Source organism: Manis javanica, chromosome 18 (assembly GCF_040802235.1).
Source record: "Manis javanica isolate MJ-LG chromosome 18, MJ_LKY, whole genome shotgun sequence".
NCBI lineage: Eukaryota > Metazoa > Chordata > Mammalia > Pholidota > Manidae > Manis > Manis javanica.
In genome coordinates, this window is record NC_133173.1 from 24,983,213 (window position 1) to 25,002,923 (window position 19,711).

At 40.3% G+C, this 19,711-nt stretch overlaps 1 long non-coding RNA gene across 1 annotated transcript; it reads left to right on the forward strand.

Annotated features, from left to right (window-relative positions):
* The first annotated feature begins 3,898 nt into the window (after window positions 1-3,898).
* Window positions 3,899-6,343, forward strand: LOC140847257 (uncharacterized). The gene is made up of 2 exons (XR_012127079.1): window positions 3,899-4,438; window positions 4,839-6,343. It is a non-coding gene; the product is annotated as an uncharacterized lncRNA (long non-coding RNA).
* The last annotated feature ends 13,368 nt before the right edge of the window (window positions 6,344-19,711 follow it).

Consider the following 19,711-nt stretch of genomic DNA (forward strand, 5'->3'; position numbering starts at 1 on the left):
TGTAGCAAGCAGTTAAGGCAATAATGAAAGGGTGTTTTGAGGATGAAAGAACAGGAGACCAACGGTAGACGGCCAGTGAAATACACAACACAGAGCATGAAATAGGTAACTGTCCCTGAAGAGGTGAGACCAGTGTGAGGACAACAGGGAAAGCTTATGGTTTGGGAACTCTCTCCAGCCTCAGAACCGACAGAGGGCCGGGAGGCTGAGAAGGAAGCCGAGAAACTGCCGAACACCCAGAAGGACTGTGACGGCCCCCCTGAAACAGCGGCAGTGCGGGGTCAGGAGGGCAGTGCATCCACAGGGGACAGTTGGTGGCACCACCCCAGCTGTCCCAGCTGGGCCTCGTCTCTGGCGCCCTTGGGAATCGCAGCTCCCTGCAGCTGCCGCCCACCTGAAGCGGGGAACCTCGGGCCTCTCCCCTCTGGCTGGGTTCCATCAGGCCCACCCACTGCTCTGCCTTAACCTCACCCCCTCGGGGCTCACTGGGCCCCGCCAGGTGCATCGCTACAGGCACCACCCTAGCGCTACCCCCAAGCCTGGGGCATCACCTCTCCTCAAACAGCAGACACAGTGTGACCAGCAGGAGGGACCACAGTCACAGACTCCCAGTGCGAGGTCCCCTGCCACCAGCCCGCAGCTCCCCCAAGTCGCTCCACAGCTTGGAGAACGTCTCCCAGGCAGGAGCCGGCAAGCAAGCCAAGTCTTCCCTTTGCTCACCTCCCGTATCTGCTGGGTGACTAAGTCCTATTGCAAAGTGGAAATTAAAGGCATTTGTGCCTTGTTAGTTCTTCACTTTGCCTGTGAAAGTAGGCTTCCAGTTCAGTTTCTAGAAGAAGTGGAACGGGCATTAATGTAATTGGGCAGCTCACCTGTAGGACCCCAACCTCCCTGAGAAATAAGTTAGCCTAAGAGTGGCCATCTTGAAGCCCAAAAAGCCATTCTGATATATGACTCAGAGGGAACAACTGAAACCAGGTAACTCCTCTGGAAAAACAAGTTAATCAATCATGACTGCTGGCAGCGCTAACCTTTCGGTTAGTTAAGCATAAAAGCTGACCCTACCTTGCTACACCCCCAGGACGTGGCACTAACCCAGAAATCGTAGGTTTGAAAAATTACTGCCTTTGTAGTATTGTTATCTTGCTATGTAGTATTGTTATCTTGTTACTACAACACAATCTGTAACCATGGTAATCCTCTAGGGCTGAATGCCTCAGAAAATCCTATATAACCACTTAGTTGTAAGTGCTCAGGGTCCTCGTTGAGATCCGTTGCGACGGGCTGACTTGGACCCCAACTAGTTGGCTTCTGAATAAATTCCTCTTGCTTGTTGCATCAAGAAACGTCTTTGGTGAGTGATTTGGGGCGGCGCCTTCCTCAGGGGAATCCAACATTTGGGGGCTCGTCCGGGATCATGCGTTCACCCCGCTTCACTCCCGAAGTCGCTCTTGGAGGAAGAGGTAAGATTAGTGGCGCCTTGAATTGTCTGTGTTCTGTCTTCTGTTTTTCAGTGAGACCGGTCAGAATTCTGAAAAGGGGTACCCACTGTCTGGCAGCTGTCCCGATCCCGTAAAGGGGTCGAGACTGCGGTCGGTAGACGTACTAGGAGCACCGCAGGCTGCAACCCTGGGGGACGCCTCGGGGAGGTTGGGAGGCCAGGGACGCCTGGTAGCCTCCCGTCTGTTTTTCTGGCAAGGTGAATCTGATGAGATAGGGTTGATTTTCAGGCGCCAGGAATATCAACCCTCTGATTCCTTTCGGTTTCTGTTTGAAAATCTGAGAAAAAACAAAAAGCGGCCGCTGTGTGTCTAATCTGTGTGTGTCTGTTTTTTGTGTCTTTCATGTGCCTAATAATTGTTATACTGACAATGGGACAGACTCAGACAACCCCCTAAGTATGTAAATGAATATATCTTTCTACCTCCGGATGGTATTAATGAAATTGATTTAAAGACAAGCGCTTGTGAAAATTGAGTGTTCTAAAACTTCCAGAAAACCTGATAAAAAAGTGTTAAGCATTAATGCTAATTTGAGTTTGCCTGAGGCGGGCATGTCCTGGTAGTTGTCGGCTGCCTGAGTTTACCTAGAGTCATTTGAGTCATGTTATCTGCTAAATCTTTTAAGAATAGAATGCTTAGAAGCTTGGCTTTGTCTAGTGTTCAGTGGGGGTCTTGTGAGTAGGCTAGCATAGTTGTTGCAGGTAGGTGAACTGGATAAGTGTGGCAAGTGAACACCTTTTTAATTGTGTGTTGCAGTGTGTATGCCTACCTGCAGCCTGAGAATCTTTGTAGTAACTTAAAGCCTTAGAGTTTTGTTAAGTTGAGAAGATGTGCTCTGTGTTTGCTGGGAGATTGTGCTGTGAAGCTCATGGTTGCAAAAATTGTAGGATGTGTTCGTAAGTTTGTCAGTCTAGGAAATGTTAGTTTGACAGTTTGCAGTGTCCTGCTTCTCAGTGTTCACTGGAGCTTGAAGTTTCTAATAGTTTTGAGTTCTGGTTAGAACTGCTTAAAGTGATAGAGAGGGCATTTCTCTATGTTGAAAGATCACAGCAGTTTCTCATGCTTAAAGTCTCAGTGAGTTGCCATGAAATCGTAATGTTAAAGAGACTAAAAGCTAAAGTTTGTTAACAACTGTATAACCTTTATTTGCCTTTGAAATATTTTGTTATTAAAAATGATTGCATGGCCTGAAAAATTGAATTCCTAAGCAGAATAGTAACAAAGCTTTTTTCAGCTGATTAAATGCACTTAGTTAACAAACCAAAATTTATTAAACTGTAGAATCTGGACAAGATTATGTTTCTCCCAGAAAAACAGGTTTCACTGTAAAGGTTTAGATAGACGAACGTGTGACCACTTTTGAGAAAAGTTGTAATAGATTTTTTTGAGAACCACCAGGTCTTCTTGTTTAATTTATATGCTGTATGTTTTAAAAAAAAAACATGGGGGACTCTCCATATTTTTTAATGCAAATAATCTTAGAGCTTTTAATAGAATTTGCATAGCAGCTTATATCTACTATTAAAGAGTAAAACATTCTTGAAGCTTTCAGGGAAGACCTGTAAACTTAAGCACTTTCTCTGTTTTTTTGTATCTGGTCTTAGACACTTATGCTGAGTTATGTTCTTATTATTTTCACTGTTTGTAAGCTATTGATTGTAAGCCAAAGGTCATCATTTCTCAGTCCCTAAATGAAGAAGTAAAATGCCTGATCTCTTTCATCTCAAATCATATTTCTGGTCATATCTGAATATCTGTGTGAAAGAAAGAGACATTTAAATTTGAGATTCTGCTTAAACTTTTAAGTTGAATTTGACTATAGCCATATCCATTCTTTGTATGTATCTCTAACAGGTCTTTTGTATGCCTGGTGATATTATACTCTGCCTTGAGTTTAGACAGTTCTTTCAGCTAAATATGAATTCTTATTGTAGCTTTTTTCCCCTCCTGAAGATGAAAGCAGAAGAATCTACCATCTGCTACCATTCTCTCAAGAATGCTTAGTAACCTAGAATTAGTTTGACTTTCTGTATGTTGTCTTTAAAAATTGACAGCAGCAGTCTCCCCTGCTGCCCCACTTTTTAAGATATCTCGTTTACTGTGCTGAGTATATAGACAATAAATGTGTAATGATAGTTCTAAAAAAATTAAATGCAAAAAGGTGCTTTTACCTCTAGTTAACTCTGATATTTTCCAGAGGGCCCCTGGAACATGTCAGAAGAATTTTTCTCACTAGAGAAAGTATTTGACTAATTTGGCTTATTTATCTGATATATATATATATATTTATTTACCAGGAAAGCACTGTCAAAGAGAATGATGCTAAACTTTGTTACTGAATGTTTTGTATTACAGAAATATCAGAATTTCCTTATGTCAACTGTTTTACAGTAAGCTCTCATCAGATCTTTAACCATTGTCATTTGTAAGTCTTTTGTCATTTATAGTATTATCCCTAAACTGGTAAAGAACTAGATTTCAGCAGAACAGGTATTAGTTACATAAGATTACATAAACTAAAGAAAATGATTTTGTGTCTTTTTGTTTCAAATGTTGCTGGTAAAGTGTTTTAACCTTGTTCTCTTAAACTGACAACAGTTTAGTAAATGACTATCTTTATGAGCAGAATTGAAACATCCTTCTCTCTACTTGATCCCTCCAGAGTTTAAAAACTTTCAGTGACTGTTTTTGTATTCCATGGCAGTATGTTTATTTGCACGAGTTCAATAAGAATCTGCTTTCCTTGTGAGAAGACTACTTAAGAACACTGGTTATACTACCAGGGCTTTGACTGGAATGTCGTACCTGAGAGACATGTGCATAGACTCAGATGTGAACAACTTTAAGGAACTAAGATTGACTTTATAAAGCCAACAAAGCCCCTTGGAAGAACTGGCCTGGTACCTTGCTTACAGAGTTCCCAGCAGCCTTACCAGGTGAGGAGTAAAGAAGGTCACTTCCTGGCAGGTGCAGAGACCTCGAGAAGAGAAGAATTCATCCAAATCTACAGGTACTGCAGGTAAAGCCTGATGGCAAGTCTGGCTTGGCTGTCTGGCCTCAAGAGGCCTTTAAAAGTTCAATCTGAAATTCCTTACAAAAAGTTCCAGCAAAGCATATTTAAAAGAGCCTGTGTAATCAATTGCTCTTCTTGCTGCACCTGTGCAAATAATCAAGCCAGCTGTTAATTATTTTCTTAACCTAGTTACTTCTAGTAAAAATGAGAGTGATTTTAGAGAGAAGTATCGTTTCAATAATGTAGCCTCCTTCCAGAATAAAAAATCTAACTCCAGATGTTGCTACATAACCTAATAACACAATTTGTTTTATCTTGCCTAGAAGCCACAAAACTGCAAATAGTAATAAAAATGAAACCCAGAATAGAAGCGCCAGCCTTCTGAAGCCCTCTCAACTGACCAGTGATGGAGACCTAGCTGCACCCTTTACTGCGCCCCCTTCTCAGCACGAAGCAGCCAGAGCGGTCATCGCCCCTTTTCCCTAGCAGCAGCTAGAGTCTCTATCTGTAGAAGAAAGAATGAGACCATACCCATAGCCTTCCCTGGTAAAAACAGGTATTTAATCCCTCCTCCCAAGGGATGGTGGGCTTGTAACACTAGAGAGACCCCATGTGTCTCTACTTCTGCCTTCAACTCCTCCCGTGATTTCTGTATCATGGTCCAGTTAGTACCCAGACTAATGTATCATGATGACTTATCATTCGTGGCAGAATTAGAACCTAAACTAAGGTATAAAAGAGAGCCAGTCTCACTCACTCTAGCTGTATTACTAAGAGTAAGAGTCCCAGCCGGAGTAGGACCAGGGGCAGCTGCAATTATACAAAGAAACCAACATTACGAAGGACTAAGAATAGCTATCGGTGAAGATTTGAGAACTATAGAACAGTCTATTTCTAAACTTGAAAAGTCCCTAACCTCTCTCTGAAGTAGTGCTGCAAAATAGACGAGAGTTAGATTTACTATTTCTAAAAGAAAGTAGATTGTGTGCAGCTCTAAAGGAAGAGTGCTGCTTCTATGCAGACCATACTGGAGTAGTAAGAGACTCAATGTCTAAATTAAGAGAAAGATTAGATCAGCGAAAGCAAGAACGAGAAGCTAACCAGAGCCTGTTTGAATCCTGGTTTTCTAGATCCCCATGGCTTACAACTCTAATATCCACTTTGGCAGGACCCCTGCTTATTTTAATATTGCTCCTCACCTTAGGTCCCTGCATTTTAAATCGAGTAATAACCTTTATTAGAGAAAGAGTAAGTGCTGTGCAGGTGCTAATGCTGAGACAACAGTATCATACCCTCACACAACAAGAAGAAACCAACATTCCATGATTAGAATGTTCAGAAAAAGAAGTGGGGAATGTAGGACCCCAACCTCCCTGAGAAATAAGTTAGCCTAAGAGTGGCCATCTTGAAGCCCAAAAAGCCATTCTGATATATGACTCAGAGGGAACAACTGAAACCAGGTAACTCCTCTGGAAAAACAAGTTAATCAATCATGACTGCTGGCAGCGCTAACCTTTCGGTTAGTTAAGCATAAAAGCTGACCCTACCTTGCTACACCCCCAGGACGTGGCACTAACCCAGAAATCGTAGGTTTGAAAAATTACTGCCTTTGTAGTATTGTTATCTTGCTATGTAGTATTGTTATCTTGTTACTACAACACAATCTGTAACCATGGTAATCCTCTAGGGCTGAATGCCTCAGAAAATCCTATATAACCACTTAGTTGTAAGTGCTCAGGGTCCTCGTTGAGATCCGTTGCGACGGGCTGACTTGGACCCCAACTAGTTGGCTTCTGAATAAATTCCTCTTGCTTGTTGCATCAAGAAACGTCTTTGGTGAGTGATTTGGGGCGGCGCCTTCCTCAGGGGAATCCAACACACCTAAATTCAGCAGGTCATTCTTTCACTAGTAAACAAGAGGATAGAAGTAAAAAGACCTCGAAAGTCCCTTCCATTTAGCTATATTATAATCAATGGTTATAACATTACTGTTACAGAAATATAATGTACATACATGAGTGCAATCTTTTCAAAAATATTTATTTTCAAAAATACATTTCCTCAGAGTTTTATATTACAGATGTCTCATTACTGAAATCTCACCACACTTAAAATTCAGTCCCACTTTGTGTAATAACAAAATTATGTTTTAATAAAATTTTATGACTCCATAAATATATCTAAAAGAAACAGGAGAGCAAAAGAAATGCAAACTTAAATTTCCAAGCTAAAATATGCCAAAATAGAAAGTACTTAGCAATGTGAATAAAAGAAGTAAAATAAAAATAAACTGGCTGAATTAAGACAAATGTATGGGATTAGTGCATGTCTGTAAAATAAAATACAATACGCAAAATATTCCAAAAGTTACTCTTTTAACTTAAGTGGAATGAAGCACATACACTCTTGCATAATGAGTTTTCAAAGACTAAATTGTACTGAGTTGTGACTCATGTGTAGAAGGACTTGAAGCTTCATCAGGAAGAGGCTTACATTGTATTCTAAACAATAATTTCTGGGAAATCAATTATTTACTCAATATTTTCAGCAATGAGATTCAATCCACATATATGGAAGAAGAGCTCTGTTTACAAAGGCAGAATACAATTGTCATTGCAAATTAGGTGTGTGTGTGTGTGTGTGCGCGTGTGTGTAATTAAAACCATCTCTTGAATTTGAATTTCAAGCTCTTCCCATACATTCTGATTTTTCCTTACCAATCCTCACATATGTTTATCCCCAATTTTCAGGTTGGCTACAAAACGCTAGACAATGGAAGTACAATATACTGTGACTCCTGAAACATGGACTGTTTCTCTGTAACTGATACAAACACTTGCCTCTCAGAATTACTTTGAAGACTAAACACTAGAATGTGTGCCAGTCCCCACTAGCCTGGGTGGTAAAGCTAAATCAACTAGCTGAGCTATGATGCTGGTGAGGCAGAGGCAGGTGGGGGCACCCAGCACCCTAAAGGGAATGAAGGGGTGGGGGAGGGCAGTTGATGATCAGGAGGGGGGAGTGTGTCCCACTCATCCCTGGAGATGAGCTAGCTAGCTATTACCTAGAGCCATCAGTGTGGACCTTGGGGTGAAGTGGAAATTGCCAAGTTAATAAGGGAAGGAAAAATCCTAAAACTCATATAAATGAAAAGTGTAACTTGTCAAAGAAGAGAAAAAAAATACTTCATCAGTTGAAGTTTTCCAGAGAATACCCAATCAGCTAATCTTTTGAATCACAAGATAAAAATACACAAGCTATTATTTCAGATTCTTTATGTAGCTAAGCCATAGGTACTTGTTATTAAGACGCATGGCTGGTCAGAGGAACAAATAATACATGTATGCCCTGTGTGTTTTAAAAATAGCTGCAGCTGGAGCAATGCCCTTGGAGGACAGGAAGAAAATGCAGTTACATTTTTCACACCTTCTGATTAACTCTCAATGCCTTCTGAACACCAATGACTGGAAACTAAGAGTGCTACACTGATCTAAAATTTATAAATAAAAAATCGAATAATTGTCAGAGGACACAAATTGAAGCTAACCATGGAAAAGGTCTCTGTATTCCTTCCTCAACCTAATTCAGTCCATTCAATGAAAGGTTAGAAAATAATCACAAGAATGAATTTTTCTTTTCATATATCATCCTTAAAATCAAGAATGGCTCTTTACTTCAGTGCTTACACAGTGTGTTGTGTGCTCTGTGTGTGTGTGTGTGTGTGTGTGTGTGCATGTGGTATGAAACTTCAATATTACAATACTTAGAGTCTAATTGTCGGATTCAAACCCCATAACTAGCCGTGGGACCTCATGGAAATCAGCCACTTGGAGCTCAGTTTGCTACTGTATAAAACGGGATGGTAGGAATGCTTAGCTCACAGAAATTTTATACATGCCTTCCATATATAGTAATCACTCCACGAATGGTAGTTTTTATCATCTGGACAGGCAGACCCCTCATACACACTCACAGTGTCCACTGGCATTGTGTTTACAGCACTTCCTCAACACTGAAATACTGGATTCTGCAATGACTTCAATTGTTTTTTGGTTTGACTTCCCCGACTGATGTTGGAAATATCTTTGGGATTACTGGAGATAATCACTGCAATCCAAAAATCTCCTCGAATTAAAGAAACACTCATAACAGCATGCAAACACCTGCAGACAGGTTGGCGTTCTGATGCACATTGCTGCACAGAGGGACGTCTTAGTACATGTGAAAAAATGCACCACACTGACAACATTTTGAAAGTTCATGTTTCTTATTCCACAGAGTACCAGAAATGGCCTTGGGTGCAGGAGCACCCCTGCGTGCTGGCCAGGACTTCACAGGGCTTCAGTTGACTGACTACCAGATTTCCTTGCAGCCTTGAGCATCATGCGGGCAATATTTTCTATAAGCCTCTGGTGTGAGCCCGCAGGAATAAACTAGTCTAGACTCCACCTCAGGGAATGCAGGGCTGGAAGGAACATTGCTGAGTGACTGAAGGGGCCCCCTCCAGGTTTCTAGTCCAGCACCCCTGCTACTGACCCACACTGCTTCTAACCCCTAGCAGCTCAACCTTTCACTTGGGATCTGAAGGCACCCAATGTGTTTTTAAGCAGGCAGCAAGAAGATACCCTCTGCAACCAGGAAGACACCTCTCACCAGAACCTTGGTCTCTGACTTCCAGTGTCCAGCATTGTGCAAAAATAAACAGCTGTTGTCTAAGTCACCTGTCTGTGTTTTTTTGTTGCAGTAGCCTTAGCTGAGTTGAGGCACATTCCCAGCAATTCCGTGTGCGTCCCTCTGACGGAAGCAAGGTATCTTAGAGCTGCTGGCTGCTGGCTCTCTGCTCTTCTCGCTCCCATCCTGGTAACCTCTCTGCACCTTTTCCTCATGCTCACACTTCTCTCCACTGCCCCTTCTCTTCCGCTGGGCCTCCTCATGTGGGCAGCCTGGGATGGGAGGCTGGGTTTACATTCAGGACTGCACTCCCACGCATGTAAATATATGTGTCACAGTGCTCAAATTGAAGTAATTAGATTATAACTCAAACTACCTCAAAGTGGGGGATTCAGAGGAATCTTCTATCATCTCACAGATAAGTGTGGTAATGGGGAAAACCGACAGTAAGCTGAGGTCAGTGCACGTTTCCCTAGTGACCAGGGGGTCTTCCAAGTCACTCAGCTTTTCGCCTTCACTGCCTGCCTGCACCTGATAGAGAAGAGAAATAAAATGCTATGCTCACAGTTTCCTTTCATTTCCTCAGACATTTTCATCAGACCAGCCCATCTAAGGCTTCACTCTACTTTCCTGTTACCTCTTGCTTTTCTTCTTCTTTTATTTGCTCATTTCTTTCACTTTCTCCAGCTTTCCTTTTCCTGTCTTCCTTGACTATCTATGTTTTTGCTTTGAGGGGACCCCTGAGGTATATTCTTTTCTGATTCAAAAATTGTCCCATTCAACAATTCTACTGTCTTCTGGATTCTTTAATTATGTTTAATTATTTGAAACAATCCGCCCTCATGGTGTGTTGAGATAGCACCCAGAATACGAGGAGGATTTTTAAGACATTCAACCTTTCAGTGAATTTTCTCCAACTTCTTCTATTTCTCCTAATCCCCCTCTTTCCATGTAGGATTATTCTTGTTTAGTTCCTATACAAAATCCCTGGGAACAAATGTAAAGAAAAATATACTTTTTATTGTCATGTGATCACAATGTCCACTATGGTCTTTCTTCAATCGTCTAGGGAATGATGGGGTTGTGTCTAAGATTTCCTGTTTGACTTTCTATCTTCCTTTCTCATTTCCTGTAAACATTATTTTGGTAAACTCGGAGGGGAAACACTTGTCAATAATTGCCAAATGCATCATCTCTTTATTAAAAATAGCACTTCATGAAAAATATACTTTCATATGAAACACAAAAGAGAATAAACACAAATGAAAGCTCAAGGTTAACTGTTTAGAAGCTGCTATGACATATTCATTCTCAGAGAGGCACTACAGTTTCTAGAGTAAATAAACTATTTGCATTAGAAATAGCAGTCCTTAACCTATGGCATGTAGGATGTAACTCTAAAAGCTTTGCATCACACCTGTTGTCCACCGCTTTCCCTGCTGACAAAAGAAATGAATAAAACGGAGTGACAACTTACAAAGCTAGAATCAGTGAGAAAGCACTTTACTCAACAGAAAATGGTCTGTAGGAAGAAAGACAATCAGATGAGTGTGTAAACTTCTCCATAAGGAAGTTCTGAGAACAACCACCACCTCCTCACAGATAAACTACTGGTGCTTGCTTACAGCAAAACCTCCTTGAAAAAAAATATATTCCTTTATCACTTCTGAATATTCAGGTACAAACATACAAACACAAAGATAAATCAATTCCAGTTCCCACCAGCAAAGTCAGATTAAAGGAATGATTTCTTTTCTCTCCTTTGTATTCAACTGTCTTGTCTGAAATATCACTTTGCCTTACTTAACTTAAAATAAAACAGCCTTCCCTTGCCCCACATTCTCTTTCAATCTTTCATTTATTCATTCAAGAAATATCTACTGAGCACCCTCTCTCCTCCAGCCACTGTTTTAAAAATGCAAGTGTCTACATCACTGTGGAACCTCACAGAAGTCCTTGTCCTTGTGGGGCTGGCATTCGAGTCTTTTCTTGCTCACAAGCAATCCTGCCCCCTCCCTTCCCATTCCAAATAATGTCACTAATATCTGGCATATCCCACCTTGTTTTTGTAGCTGCTTTATTGAAATATAATTCACACACTACAACTTCACCCAATTAACATGTACAGTGCATTGATTTTTAATATATTCACAGAGATGTGTGACCATCGTTATCAGTTAATTTCAGAACACATCACTGTAGCTGGCTGCTTGTGGAAAACAAATATGAGACGGACTAGACCGGAGGTGGGGAAGTCAGTTATGAGGCTTGGCCCTGGGAAGGATGAGGATGGCGAGCACACGGGGTGTCGGAGGGCCTGGAGGAAAGCATCCTGGGTCTGAGAGAATGAGAAGGCAGGACGAATAGTTTATTCCCAAAACCAATGGCTTCCTTGCAGCCTTGACACTGTTCATCTCCCCTTCCTTCTTAATATCTTTCCTCTGCTCCAGGGTTGCTCTGTTCTAATGGTTCTCTCCTACCCTCCTGATCATTTTTCGTTGTGAATTCTTCACCAGGTAGATTCTGTCCTCAGCTTCTGTCACTTTACATAAACTCTTGGCCAACTGGCCCTTAAACACCCAGATGTCAGCAACTAATAAGTTTATATGTCCACATGTATTGTGAAAGAAAAGGGTGTTTTCTTGGGTAGAAACAAGAAAGGCTTGAGGACTGGAAGATTCCTCTTTCTCTGAAGATGCTCAGCCCATGTCTCAGTTGACATTCTTTCCCGACCATCGCACAAGAGGTCTAATACAGTTTATTTTCACCAGGGTTTTAATCATTCTCTGAAGATGAATATATCATAGCTAATTCTAAATTGCTATCCATGCTTACCTGACCTTGTTCTCCTTCTATCTTCCCAAAATCTTCTCCTACTTCCCATTGGCCAAAGTCAACTAGAAGCCAGAAGATGAGGGTGGTATGCATGCTGTAAATGATAGAGGATACCATCTCAGGCCATAGAGCAGGTGAGAAGAAGACTGAACAATGGATCCAGAGGAACAATTATTGAATAACAAGCACGTGACTTAAGCTACTCACCCAACCTCTTCAGTCCATGATTGTCTATAAACAAACCATGCCAGAGCAGAGACTTTTTTCCGTATTTGATGTAAGGCTAGTCACTCCGTATTTTCATTCCTCACATTGACACTGAGCTAAGAACAGAAAATCTGTTTAACCTCCTTCATAGTTTTTCAGATGGTGGCTATAACTCTGAGTTTCGGGTGGAGCAAAAAGATAAAAGAAATGAAGGGTTTGTTGTCATACAATTTGTGCTCCTCTTTGCACACCCCATGCAGAGTATAAAAAGCAACTGTAAATGAAACACTAGTACCCAGAAAAAAATATTCCTCAGCATAATATTATTATTTATGCATTCTTCATAACAGTTGTGGGCATTACCTATGCCATCAGTATACACAAATTTGAAACCCTTGAACTTGGTCATTTTTCAACTTTTATTGGAACTGGGGAACTACACTGCATTTCTCATAAAATATTTTTATTCTCTTCTTTAGTGTTCATAAATCCGCATCACCTACAAAGGATTGAGAAGTTTCTCAATCATGTCTTCTGAGAACCAAAAGCAGGTGCTGCGGTCACGGGCACCCCTCCTTATCTCTTCTCCACCCCCGAGCTCAACCCCATACATAACCCATTAGGAAACCATTCCAAAGGAGAAATGAAGCTCTGACACATCAAAAAGGCCTTTTGATCTAGAGAATACTTTTGTAGCAAGACACATAACATGGTTAATTGCCTAAAGGAATGAAAGGAAAGCAAAGACTAAGCAGAATGACTTAAAAATACTCATAGTCTACTTAAAGGAATGTGAGATTGCAATTTCTTCTTTTACTCTGCTACAACCAGATGGCAAGCTGAAGTGCTCAAAATGTCTCAAATCTACAGCTAACCAAGGAATACACACAAAAGTTTTGGCTGACAATAGAAGTTTTTAATAGGAGGGCTGGCCCCAGGCAAAATCAAGATGGCAAATTTAGGTTTTGATTTCCTTACTGTTTTCAGAATTTCATCCTTTTCAGCATTGACACTCCAGAAATTCAGACCATCTTCACTTAGACAGATATCTGGATCTCTCTGTGGCCTTTAGATGTTCATAATATTCCTAACCCTAAACCATTTAAAGATTTTTGAGCACCTAATTCATGTCGGGTAATGTGATTGCCACAGCCATACTTAAATGATGACATACTAGGAAAGACATATAAGAAGCAATAAAATGCAATGTGATAAGAAAAGTGAAAGTTATGCACAGAGAACATTATAAGCCTTTAGAAGAGGAGGAAACAGGAAACACTTACAAAATAAACCATGTATGAATATGGTCTCAGAAAGTAAACAATGGCCATATTCCCACCAGTTTTTTTTTGAGTAACTAAACACTATTGAATTCATTTAATATACATGATTACTTGTTCTTCACAGCAACCCTAGGTGCATATATTCATAGATTTATTTTACAGATGAGGAAATGGAGGTTCCAGGAATTCAGACGGCATCCTGCCCAAAGTCATAAAACTAATATTTAGAGTGAGGGGCTAGGCTGCAGAGGGACGTGTTTTAAAGAAACAAACAAAAGGAAGAGAGTGTGACAGTAAATGGGTCTGAAAGGGAACCACATATGTTCCATAGACCTTGAATTTAATCATGAATAAAGGAAAACAAATCCAGAATCAGAATGCAACTGGAGGTTCAGTTGCATCAAAGTTGGACTTCCAAGCCATGATCCCAGGACGTGTGACCTCATCCAGAACGGGCATGGGGAAACTACTTTGACTTGGCATCCTTGATCCATACCTTTAAGATCCTCTTCATGATCTAATTTGAAGAAAGACAGTTATTGAGCTCTTAATATATTTCAGGCACTCTACTAGGTATTAAATGCAAAATTAACACCAAGATGAAGAAAGTACTAAGATGTTACACTAATTTGTACAAAGTCATATTAATCTGTTAGTTGCTTCTGACTCCTTTTCTCTCTAATGCACATTTAAACACCGGGCTCTCTGAAGACAGACCTTGCCAGTTTTATCTAGCCCACTGGAATGACTTTGAGGACAGGAGTTAAAGATCCAGTAAGGACTACAGTGGTAATTTTATTATAAAGGGTTGCTGTGGGTGTATTTAAGCTAGGTGAGGTCAACTGATAACCCTTAGGTCACGTCTTTGATAGCATCCCTTATCTATTGCTCAGAGCATTAGTTTCCTAGGGCTGCTGTAAAAAAGTGCCATAAACCAGCTGGTTTAACACAATAAAACCTATTGTCTCAGTTTTGGAAGTTAGAAGTCCAAGTCAATGTGTAGCAGAGCCATGCTCCCTGCAAAGGCCAGAGGCGAAAACCCTCCCTTGCTCTTCCACGTCCTGGTGTTTCCCAGCAATCCTTGACATTCCTTGACTTGCAGGTGCAGCACTCCAATTTCTTCCTCTATTGTCATATGGTCTTCTCTCTATATGTCCCTGCCTTTGTATGGTTATCTTCTTATTAGGACACCAGTCATATTGGATTAGGGTTCCAGGGGAATTCAACATGTCAGCATTAATTAGATACTTGATAAATGTTTGTTATCTGACTAAATGTAATGCACTGATTTCATTGGTGTCCTTGAGAAGAGAAAGCATTCTTTTTCTAACTTAATACATTTCTAAGTGAAATTCAATTATTGTATATCACAGGCGGTATTTTAAATTAATATTGTTTTAAGTCACAAAAAAGTTACTATAAATAATTAGGTGTAAATGATTTGGAAGCATTTTCTTCAGCCATTTTGAATGAATTGTAGTGAACTGTAAAACCTCTTATATGTATGTAAAATATGTATTTCACCACCAAAATATGAGAAGCTACATAATGGAGAGATGATGTAGAAATAAAAAAATCCCTATGCTAAGTTTCTAAATATCCTTATAAAACAAATGATGATCGAGGGGGGTGGAGCCAAGATGGCGGCGTGAGTAGAGCAGTGGAAATTTCCTCCCAAAATCACATATATTTTTGAAACTACAACAAAGAAAACTCTTCCTAAAAGAGAGACCAGAAGACACAGGACAACAGATGGACCACATCTGCACCTGCAAGAACCCAGTGCCTCACAAAGGGGGTAAGATACAAGCCCTGGCATGGCGGGACCCAAGTGCCCCACACCCCAGCTCCCAGTGGGAGGAGAGGAGTCAGAGCGGGGAGGGAGAGGGAGCCCAGGACTGCTAAATACCGAGCCCCAGCCATCCGCACCAGAGCACAGACACAGTGCATGTGTGAGGTGCTGGAAATTAGGGAAACAGGATAGTAAGACCTGTGAGTGGGTCCCTGCAGTTGTTGCACCCAGTACAAAGAAAAGCAAGTGCTTTTTGGAAGTCTTAAAAGGACAGGGACCTCACAGCCAGACAGAAGCGTCCTGGGACACTTAGTCTAGCAGCAAGGAATCTGGGGATCTCTGGGCACTCTAACGCTCTGGCCAGCAGGGAGCACAGAGGTCCCTCACAGAGATAAAAAGCCTCCCGGCCATTCCCCCTCCAATGCGGCTCCACCATATTGGAGCAGCAGCCCAAGGCAGGCCATGTGAACAGCAAGAGGGGACATAAACTCCATAGCAGCTGGGCAAGAATCAGAAGCCCTTTCTGTGTGCAGATGCCCAGCACAAGCCACCAGAGGTCGCTCTTCTCCCAGGAGAGGAAGGCCACAAACCAGCAAGAAAGGAAGTTCTTCCAGCCGTCACTCATCCCAGTTCTGCAAACTATCTCTATCACCATGAAAAGGCAAAATTATAGGCAAACCAAGATCACAGAGACAACACCAGAGAAGGAGACAGACCTAACCAGTCTTCTTGAAAAAGAATTCAAAATAAAAATCATAAACATGCTGACGGAAATGCAGAGAAAAATGCAAGAGCAATGGGATGAAGTCTGGAGGGAGATCACAGATGCCAGGAAGGAGATTAAAGAAGTGAAACAAACTCTGGAAGGATTTATAAGCAGAATGGATAAGATGCAAGAGGCCATTGATGGAATAGAAACCAGAGAACAGGAAGGCATAGAAGCTGAAACATAGAGAGATAAAAGAATCTCCAGGAATGAAACAATATTAAGAGAACTGTGTGACCAATCCAAAAGGAAGAATATCCACATTATTGGGGTACCAGAAGAAGAAGAGAGAGAAAAAGGGATAGAACATGTCTTTGAAGAAATAATTGTTGAAAACTTCCCCAAATTGGGAGGGGAAATATCAAACAGACCAAGGAAATACACCGAATTCCCAATAGAAAGCACCCAAGGAGGACAACAACAAGACACATAATAATTAAAATGGCAAAGATCAAGACAAGGATAGAGTATTAAAGGCAGTGAGAGAGAGAAAAAAGGTCACCTACAAAGGAAAACCCATCAGGGTATCATCAGACTTCTCAACAGAAACCTTACAAGCCAGAAGAGAATGGCATGATATATTTAATGCAATGAAACAGAAGGGCCTTGAACCAAGGATACTGTATCAAGCATGATTATCATTTAAATATGATGGAGGATTAAACAATTCCCAGACAAGCAAAAGTTGAGGGAATTTGCTTCCCACAAACCACCTCTACAGGGTATTTTAGAGGGATTGTTCTAGGCGGGAGCACTCCTAAGACTAAACAGATGTCACCAGAGAAAGTAAAATCACAGCAAAGAAAGCAGACCAACCAAATACTAACTAGAGGCAAAAAATAAAATCAACTACCCACTAAAAGCAGTTAAAGGAAACACGAAAGAGCACAGAATAAAACAACCAAACATATAAAGAATGGAGGAGGAGGAATAAGAAGGGAGAGAAGAAAAGAATCTCCAGACAGTGTATATAACAGCTCAATAAGTGAGCTAAGTTAGGCAGTAAGATACTGAAGAAGCTAACCTTGAACCTTTGGGAGCCACGAATCTAAAGCCTGCAATGGCAATAAGTACATATCTTTCAATAGTCACCCTAAATGTAAATGGACTGAATGCACAAATCAAAAGACACAGAGTAACAGATTGGATATAAAAGCAAGAACCATCTATATGCTGCTTACAAGAAACTCACCTCAAACCCAAAGATACACACAGACTAAAAGTTAAGGGATAGAAAAACATATTTCAGACAAACAACAGAGAGAAGAAAGCAGGGGTTGCAGTACTAGTATCAGACAAAATAAACTTCAAAACAAAGAAAGTAACAAGGACATTACAAAATGATAAAGGGTTCAGTTCAACAAGAGGATATAACCATTCTAAATATATATGCACCCAACACAGGAGCACCAGCATATGTGAAGCAAATACTAAAAGAACTAAAAGAGGAAATAGAATGCAATACATTCATTTTAGGAGACTTCAACATGCCACTCACCCCAAAGGATAGATCCACTCGGCAGAAAATAAGTAAGGAAACGGAGGCACTGAACAACACACTTGAACAGATGGACCTAATAGACATCTACAGAACTCTACATCCAAAAGCAACAGGATACACATTCTTCTTAAGTGCACATGGAAAATTCTCCAGAATAGACCACATACTAGGCCACAAAAAGAGCCTCAGTAAATTCCAAAAGACTGAAATCCTACCAACCAACTTTTCAGACCACAAAGGTATAAAACTAGAAATAAATTCTACAAAGAAAACAAAAAGGCTCACAAACACATGGAGGCATAACAACATGCTACTAAATAATCAGTGGATCAACAAACAAATTAAAATAGAGATCAAGGAATATATGGAAACAAATGACCACAACAACAACACAAAACCCCAACTTCTGTGGGATGCAGTGAAAGCAGTCTTAAGAGGAAAGTATATAGCGATCCAGGCACACTTAAAGAAGGAAGAACAATTCCAAATGAATAGTCTAACATCACAATTATCGAAACTGGAAAAAGAAGAACAAGTGAGGCCTAAGTCAGCAGAAGGACTGACATAATAAAGATTAGAGAAGAAATAAACAAAATTGAGAAGAATAAAACAATAGAAAAAAATCAATGAAACCAAGAGCTGGTTCTTTGATAAAATAAACAAAATAGAAAAGCCTCTAGCCTAACTTGATAAGAGAAAAAGAGAATCAACACAAATCAACAGAATCAGAAATGAGAAAGGAAAAATCATGAACGACTGAACAGAAATACAAAGAATTATTAAAGACTACTATGTAAACCTATATGCTAAGAAGCTAGAAAACATAGAAGAAATGGACAACTTCCTAGAAAAATACAACCTTCCAAGACTGACCAAAGAAGAAACACAAAAATTAAACAAACCAATTATGAGCAAAGAAATTGAAACGGTAATCAAAAAACTACGAAAGAACAAAAACACTGGGCCAGACGGATTTACCTTGGAATTTTATCAGACATACAGAGAATACATAATACCTATTCTTCTTAAAGTTTTCCAAAAAATGGAAGAGGAGGGAATACTCTCAAACTCATCACCTTAATACCAAAACCAGGCAAAGACACCACCAAAAAAGAAAATTACAGACCAATATCCCTGATGAATGTAGATGCAAAAATACTTAATAAAATATTAGCAAACCTAATTCAAAAATATATCAAAAGGATTATACAACATGACCAAGTGGGATTCACCCCAGGGATGGAAAGATGGTACAACATTTGAAAATCCATGGATATCATCTACCACATCAACAAAAAGAAGAACAAAAACCACATGATCATATCCATAGATGCTGAAAAAGCATTTGACAAAATTCAACATCCATTCATGATAAAAACTCTCAGCAAAATGGGAATAAAGGGCAAGTACCACAACATAATAAAGGCCATATATGATAAACCCATGGCCAACATCATACTGAACAGCGAGAAGCTGAAAGCTTTTCCTCTGTTATAAGGAACAAGACAGGGATGCCCACTCTCCCCACTGATATTTAACATAGTACTGGAGGTCCTAGCCACAGCAATCAGACAAAACAAAGAAATACAAGGAATTCAGATTGGTAGAAAAGAAGTTAAACGGTCACTATTTTCAGATGACATGATATTGTACATAAGAAACCCTAAAGACTCCACTCCAAAACTCCTAGAACTGATATCGGAATACAGCAAAGGGGGAGGATACAAAATTAACACACAGAAATCTGTGGCTTTCCTATACACTAACAATGAACCAATAGAAGGAGAAATCAGGGAAACAACTTCATTCACAATTGTATCAAAAAGAATAAAATACCTAGGAATAAACCTAACCAAAGAAGTGAAAGACCTGTACCCTGAAAACTATAAGACACTACTAAGAGAAATTAAAGGGGACACTAACAAATGGAAAGTCATCCCATGCTCTTGGTTCGGAAGAATTAATATCGCCAAAATGGCCATCCTGCCCAAAGCAATATACAGATTTGATGCAATCCCTATCAAATTACCAGCAACATTCTTCTATGAACTGGAACAAATAATTCAAAAATTCATATGGAATCAGCAAAGACCCTGAATAGCCAAAGCAATCCTGAGAAAGAATAAAGTAGGGGGGATCTC